Here is a 7,785-nt window from a genome sequence, read left to right on the forward strand (position 1 = left end):
ATCCTCATCGACATCTGTGCCAGTCACGCTGGTCTGCAGTAGTATCTCAGTGTAGTTTTAATTTGCTTTTCACTGATGATGAGTGATATTGGGCATCCTCTCGTGTGCTTCTCGGCCATTTCGGTATCCACTCATCACTCTTAAGTCATACTGTCCTTTGCAGTATGTCAAAGGGATCATGCCTTTCTCCTCCTCTGAGTTTTCTTAAAAAATCCACCCTTGTTAATTTATATTTAATCACAAAAGCATTACATATTTCCATTGTTTCCCTACATCCTTGCTAATACTGGATATTAGCAGCCTTTTAAGCTGATGAGAGAAAACAATCTTATTGATATTTTAACGTAATATGCATTTCTCTGATTATTAGTGAGATTAGCCATTTTTTATTATGTTTATTGGACACTTGTATTTCTTTTATGTATTGCCTTTGTCAATTTTTAAAAATTGGGTTGTTATCTCTTCTTCATTAATTTTGGAAGTTTTTTATACAGTCTCTATAGGAATCTGTGATCTGTTGTACATTGCAAATACTTTCTCCTCTTTTGCTGATTGTTTTTTTAAAAGATATTTTGCTTAGAGCAGTTTTAAATTTACAGAAAAACTGAGAAGATAGTACAGAGCATTCCCATATACCCATATCCAGTGTTCCCTTTTATTAACACCTTACTTGAGTACAGTACATTCGTTACCACTAATGAGCTGATACTGATACGTTATCTAGTCTTAGTGTCTTCTTAGGCTTCTCATGGCTGTGATAGGTTCTCAGATGTGCCTTGTTTTTGATGACCTTGACAGTTTTGAGGAGTGGTAGTCAGATTTTTTGTAGAATGTCCCTTTATTGAATTTGTCTGATGTTTTTCTCATGATTAGACTAGGTTCAAAGTTTTTGGGTGGAAGATAGTAGAGGTAAAGTGCTATTTTCTGCACATCACAAGTACATACTATAGACATGGTTTGTCGCTGCTGGTGTTGACCTTGCTCACCTGGCTGAGGTTGTGTTTGTCAAGTCTCCACTGTGAAGTTACCCCTTCCCCCCATTCCATACTGTACTCTTTGGAAGGAGGTCACTATGCATACTCCACACTCGGGAATGGGGAGTTATGCTCCACTCCTTTGAGGGCAGAGTAGCCACATACATTGTTTGACATTTCTCTGTCCAGGAGATTTGTCTCCTCTCCATTTATTAATTTATTCAGTCATTTATTTATTTTAGTATGGATTTATAGGTATCTATTTCATACTTTGGGTGATAATCCAGCACTACTTAATTTTGTTGCTCAAATCATTCCAGTTTTGGCCACTGGAAACTCTTTTAGTTGGCTTCTGTGTCTCTTCAACACACCCCATAATATGGGTTGGATTGTTTTTTGTTTGTTTTTGAGCACTTCCTTATTTTATGGCACTACAAAATGCTCCAAGCTCATCTTGTATATTTCTGCCCTGGTCATAGAACTGGTCACTTCTCCAAGGAGCCCTGGTGCCTTTCACTGGAGAAAATCTGGGTGCTGGGTGTGCTTGTTGCTCCCTGGGTGGTGTTTCTTTTAGGCAGTCAGAGCAAAGAAATATGTGCGTGTGTGCCAGCCAGTGTATCTACACATATGCATAAATGTTTCCATATGTAACCTGCTGTACCTGGATTAAGCTAGACATCAGTTCATACTGATGTCTCCAACTTTGCTTCATTACCACATGGATCATTCTAGCCTCCTCCCTTGATTATCTGTAAATTCCCATCCCAACAGTGAGACATCTGGCTCCTACCATCCACTATCCATTCAATTAACTTTCAATCCCAATATGCACATATTAGGACTATTAACCCATACCCCTGTGGGAAACAACTTTATCAACTGGAGTCAAGTGCAAATTGCAGATGGTGCAGAAGGCCTTGGTGACTGAGCAAGGGTGGGGCTTACAGAGCCGGTCTGAGGAGGTTCCGTGCTCAACTCCAGCAGTGTCTGGAAGTCTGGCAAAGACCATTGGCCAAAATGTGGATTAACTGTTCTTGCTGGTGATTTATAAAGTGCTGTCTAAAGCTCAAAACTCTCCTGGAGGAATCCTGTATCAGCATGTCTACATTATTTCTGTAAAATGTACAGATTTTACAATGTATAGATTGCTGGTTTGCAATTGGTTTATATGTTTATCCAGACTGATTTTAGCTACATGACCAGTGGGCATAAAAGACCCCTCAGTAAGCTCGTGCCTTGGCTCCCTGAGCCAAGGAGTCACACATGCATCAAGAAGAAAGTGCACTGACACATTCTTGAAATGAGATAGAAATGTTTCTTCATGGTACTGCAAATGCAATAAAGTGTATATGCTTCTGAGTGACACTTACGTGTATGTCAGCAACACATTGACTATCCAGAATGGCTTGAAGTTAAGACTTTAGGGCCAAAATAACATGATGTTAAATTCTGTGGATTCAATAACAGAATTCCTTAAGAAATCTGCACTGCAGTGCAAGTGACTAAACGTGCAGGATTTGACTTTTTCCCAACATTAGGTAATTCTTTTCATTCATCAGAGGAAGGAAATGTATGACACGTTTAAACACATGTTCAAGGCCAGGCACAGTGGCATGCACGTGTGGTCCCAGCTACTTAGGAGGATCACTTGAGCCCAGGAGTTTGAAGCTGTAGTGTGCGATGATCTCACCCGTGAATAGCCGCTGCACTCCAGCCTGGGCAACATAGTGAGATTTCATCTCTTGGGGAAAAAAATGAAAAATAAAAAAAGCATGTTTAAAAGATACAAATGTTCCAAGAGAATACAAAGTAGTACTTTCTAGAACTGAGGCATCACAGAGGATTAGAAACCCACTTGTCTTTATTTCCCAGCTTAAAATATTCAATGTTCCTACTTTTGCATGTGACAGTCTTGTTGACTCAAGATCTGATAGCATTGCAAGATGGATCCATAATTTCTGGCCCATAGTGGATGCGATCATTCAGAACTATCTGGCAGAGCTTGCTGCCTTTCCAAACAAGTCAGTAAGTGAATTGAGATTTTTTTTTTTTGAGACAGAGTCTCACTCTCTTGCCTGGGCTAGAGTGCCGTGTTGTCAGCCTAGCTCAAGCAACCTCAAACTCCTGGGCTCAAGAGATCCTCCTGCCGCAGCCTCCCAGGTAGCTGGGACTACAGACACGCGCCACTGTGCCTGGCTAATTTTTTCTATTTTTAGTTGTTTGGCTAATTTCTTTCTATTTATAGTAGAGACGGGGTCTCGTTCTTGCTCAGGCTGGTCTCGAACTCCTGAGCTCAAACAATCCACCCGCCTCAGCCTCCCAGAGTGCTAGGATTACAGGCGTGAGCCACCATGCCCGGCCAAGATTTTTTAATTTAATAGAAATGAAGGGTAAGAGAAGAATCCAACTGGGCATGGGTCACAAAGATGGCTCAAGCCAACTCTTCAGGTCTTGAATATATACTCGAGGGAGAGCCATTTATTTAAAAGTTATTGAGACACACCAGAGTCCCCCGCTAATGCCACCCTCATCGCAGGCCTGTCTTCTAGGATGGATCAGAACATCTTGTAATGATGCCTGAGATAGATTTCGACCATCTAGATGAACAACAGGTTCAACTCCTGGGAGAGGTGTGTATTCTTATTGCTGAAAGTGACAATAAAATTGGGGCTGAGACTCAGAAGAATTGTCACCCGAATGAAAACATTGAGAAATGACTATTGCATTCGGCTTTTAGTATCTTCTCATTCAACACTGAAAATAAGCTCCCTAACGCCAGTAGAGATCAGATGCTAAATTTATCTTTCCAGGTTGTTTTGCTAATCCTCGCAAGAGTCATCCATTAAGTAATCCAGGTGAGCTTTAAGAAAATGATGTCATTGGCCTAAGGTGAACAGCACAGAGGCGTTTAAAAGCTGAATGAGGAAGGCCCATGGAAGAGGCTCCTCCAGAAGAAATGTGTTTTCTGGCACAAATTCATGACAAGGGTCAATCTGATGGCATCTGGAGTGAACATGAAATTGATTACATTTTGTTTGTGAGGAAGAATATAATTTTTAATCCAGATCCCAGTAAGATTAAAAGCTATTGTCATGTGTCAAAGGAAGAACTAGAACTTTTGAAAAGCACAGCCAGTGCTGAAATTAAGATAACTCCATGGTTTCAAATTATTGTAGAGATTTTTCTCTTTAAATGGTGGGATAACTTTTTTTTTGAGACAGGGTCACACTCTGTTGCCCAGCCTGGAGTACAGTGATGAGACCACAGCTCACTGCAGCCTCAAACTCATGGGCTCGGGCAATTGTCCTGCCTCAGCCTCCCTCAGAGCTGGGACTACAGGCACACTCTACCATGCCAGGCTAATTTTAAAATTTTTAGAAATAGAAATGGGGTCTTGCTATGTTGCCCAGTCTGGTCCCAAACTCCTAGCCTCAAGCGATCCTTGGCCTCCCAAAGTACTGGGATTATGGGCATGAGCCACCATGCCTGGCTGGGATAACTTAAAAAATCATTTGAATCAGTTTGTTGACCATGAGAAAATATATAGAATGTGAATGTGGAAATGAATGATTAGTAAAGTACTGAAAAATTTCTTCACTTAGTAAACTTAGAATGATTAAAAAAAAATTAGTTCCCTATTAAGAGAAATCTCTGTATGATACATTGATACTTTACAACAAAAATTTGTATGGAAAAAAGCAAGTGACTTCTTAATTTTGTATCATACATCCATATATATATGCACTGCTGTTTGTAAGAGACATTTATTAGAGATTATTGTAAAAAGAGAGAGAACAAATAAAACTTAATTTAAACTGAATACATGGCCATGACAAATTTCAACAGATAAGTGAAACTCATAGTTTTTGGTATGTTGTGATAAACATTTTCAGAAAACTTATAAAGCACTTCAACTAGGTGCTTTTTTTTTTTTTGATTTATAAATAACAAAAATTTATTTGCTCACAGTTCTGGAGGCTGGAAAGTCCAAGATCAAGGTGCTGGCAGGTGTGGTGTCTGGTAAGGGATAATTTGTCTAGGGGCCATATGGTTAAAGGGACAGAGGGCAAAAAGGGCCGACTAGGTGTTTTATATATCATTTAATTTCTATCATAGTCCTGAAAAAATTGCAAAGGAAAATATTTGCTTAGTGACTTCAAAACAGTCTTAATCAACTTTACATATAAACAGATTAGACTGGTAGAGCAGGTTCAAGGGAAATTAAATAGTATATGTGCTAATTGCTGTCATTCTAAGTTGATTTTGTGGTTTAAGCATTCTGGAATTATCATTTGCTACTGAAAGTCAAACATTGCTTTTGGTAATGATATTGGTTAGGTTAAATATTCTTTTAAATAGTGTTTGCAAATTAGCAAATTCTATGCTTTCGGAATTACAGTGGACAGAGAAGCTATTTATAAAATAGAAAGTGAGTTGTATTCTACAACAGAGTTTCTCAACCTTGGCACTACTGCCATTTGAGCTGGATATTTCTTTGTTTTGGGAGTACATCCTGTGCATTGTGGGATGTTTAGCGGCATCCCTGGGCTCTAGACACTAAATGCCATCAGCACCCCTGCCCCCATGACGAGCAAAATCACACCAGTTACTGCCAAGTGTCCCCTGGGGTGTAGAATCACTGTTCTACAAAGTCAGGTCATACCATAGGGGAAAAAAATAACAGGGAGAAAGGCTAATGTTCGTGTTAAATAGATTCAGATGATGGAATATGTGTATATTAACATTTAAAGTTCTACCTTAATCAATGTACTTTTCGCAACTTGCCGTAGATAGATGTCTCAAATTTGAAAGCTCAAGACAGCTTTACCATCCTTAAATGCTATGTAATAAGGAAAAACGAGGAAAAAAAATAAAAACTTATTTCTTATAAAGCTAAATGTTTTTATAAGTTTAAAAGAACAATACATGTCTTGTTAACCCTAAATAATTTATAATTTCAGGAGAGACTATGTAGCAATTATTTATTTTATTGAAAAGAAAAAAACAACAAAAATGACCACATTACAAAATTGTTACTGAAATAGATTCTGCCCCCAAAATAAGTGATTCTACTATGAGACAGGGCTAAATGACATTAAGCACCAATTTGCCTGAATCTGTCAAGCTAAGTGATGCCGCACAGGCTAGAGAAGAGATATGAGACGTTCTGCAGTGGAAGGGACCATGGGGACTGCAGCATCCCCCTTGGAAGGACTTAGCCTTTCCCCTGAAACCCGTCCTCCCCCGGCAACTAAAGTCATTTCAGAAACTCATGGCTGATCGTGCTATTTGCCTTCCCAACACCCTTCAGAGCTCTCCTCTTCCCTGTACCACAGTGTGGCCCAGGGACCATACGTGCCCATATCCCCGCTGCACTGGGCCACTCACAGCTCCCTGAATGCACCGTGGTCTTGTTTTCACTTTTGAAATGATACTGCCCCCTTCTCATCTTTTCCAACCAGCTGCCCCCATCCATTCTTTCAGACTTGCCCTCTTTGGAAAACCTTTCTTGCTAATTCCCACGTCTGGCACATGCTTCCCCACCCTGCATGGTCGTTACCCATTTCCCCATTAGGCTGCACGCACCTCTAAGGCAGTGGCCGTGACGCATTCGTTGCAGAATCTGCAGAGCCTGGGTGGGCTGTCAGGTGTGTAATAGGAAGTCAACACGTATTTACTGCTAAACAATCTCCAATTCCAGTGGGGGCCCACGTGTCCTCTCTCTGGTGCTCTGGCCTCTGCTCTTCCACGTCCACCTAGTGCTGGGCCTCCACCCAGATGTCCCAGTGTCGGGGGACAGGGACCTGGAGTGCAATCTTCGATTTATCAGCTCCTGAAACTGAGCTGACTTCAGCTCTGACTTGGGAGGGCCATAAAAATCTTTTTTAGGCATGAATTAATGTGTAAAGGTTACAAAATAAAGAGTTGAATTAATTGTGCTGGAGTAGGTCACATAGACTCCCGAGAGATGAACATACACATCTCTTCCAATCCCGGGTTGATAACTTGAAATTGGCTGGTCACCATATACACCATAGAAATTGTCAGTGGTACAGAGCAGGGCTCCCACTCCCCACCCCTGCATACAGCGCTGGTGTACCAGCATACCGCTGGTCACACGTGTGTGTGCATGTGCCACACCCTCACACAGGGACATTGCCTGTGCTGCCCATGGTTACAGCTCCAGCCCAGAGTAGACCGACACACAATGGGAACTCAGTGTGTGTGCGTTGAATGAAGGCACAAGTGAACCCACAAAATGCCCAAGATGAGAGGCAAAGAAGGACATTAGCTCAGTTGTTGAACGTGAGTTAGGAGTTGAGATCATGACCAGAAGAAAATTTATTTGTAATCCCAAGTAAACGCCATCTGCCAAGGCAGAGACGTTGTCTGTGCAGGATTGGGTCTGCCTGCTGGGTGAGGGTCTGACAGCTGGGCTTCTGGAAACTTCCATCTGCCCAGGTCAGCATCTTTCCAGCTGAGGGGGGGCAGGTTTGCAGACCACATCAAGTCTGAAGCTCCAGAAGGAAATTCTTGGAGTCTGCTCCTGGTTCAGTGACCCCAGAAAATCCCATTAACTTTGGGTGGGCATGGGGCTTCCACCCTTTGGCACTAGCAAGCAGGCCCAGAGCTGAGGAAAACCAACCAGCCCTTTGCCTCCTGCTCCTTCTATTTTTTTCCCCAGGGGAGCAGAGGTGACGATGGGGTTTGGCTTGGGCATTGGGAGGGATAAATGACATTTAAGAGATGTCATAATAAGCTCCTCCATTTTGTTCTGGATTGCTAAGTAGCCCTAAGCCAAAACAGCCTG

At 41.6% G+C, this 7,785-nt stretch overlaps 1 pseudogene; it reads left to right on the top strand.

The window, feature by feature from the left end:
- The first annotated feature begins 3,541 nt into the window (after nt 1–3,541).
- LOC105806196 lies at nt 3,542–4,528 on the top strand (annotated as a pseudogene).
- Nucleotides 4,529–7,785: the final 3,257 nt, after the last annotated feature.

The sequence above is a fragment of the Propithecus coquereli genome, unplaced genomic scaffold, assembly GCF_000956105.1.
Source record: "Propithecus coquereli isolate 6110/MARCELLA unplaced genomic scaffold, Pcoq_1.0 Scaffold139, whole genome shotgun sequence".
Lineage (NCBI taxonomy): Eukaryota > Metazoa > Chordata > Mammalia > Primates > Indriidae > Propithecus > Propithecus coquereli.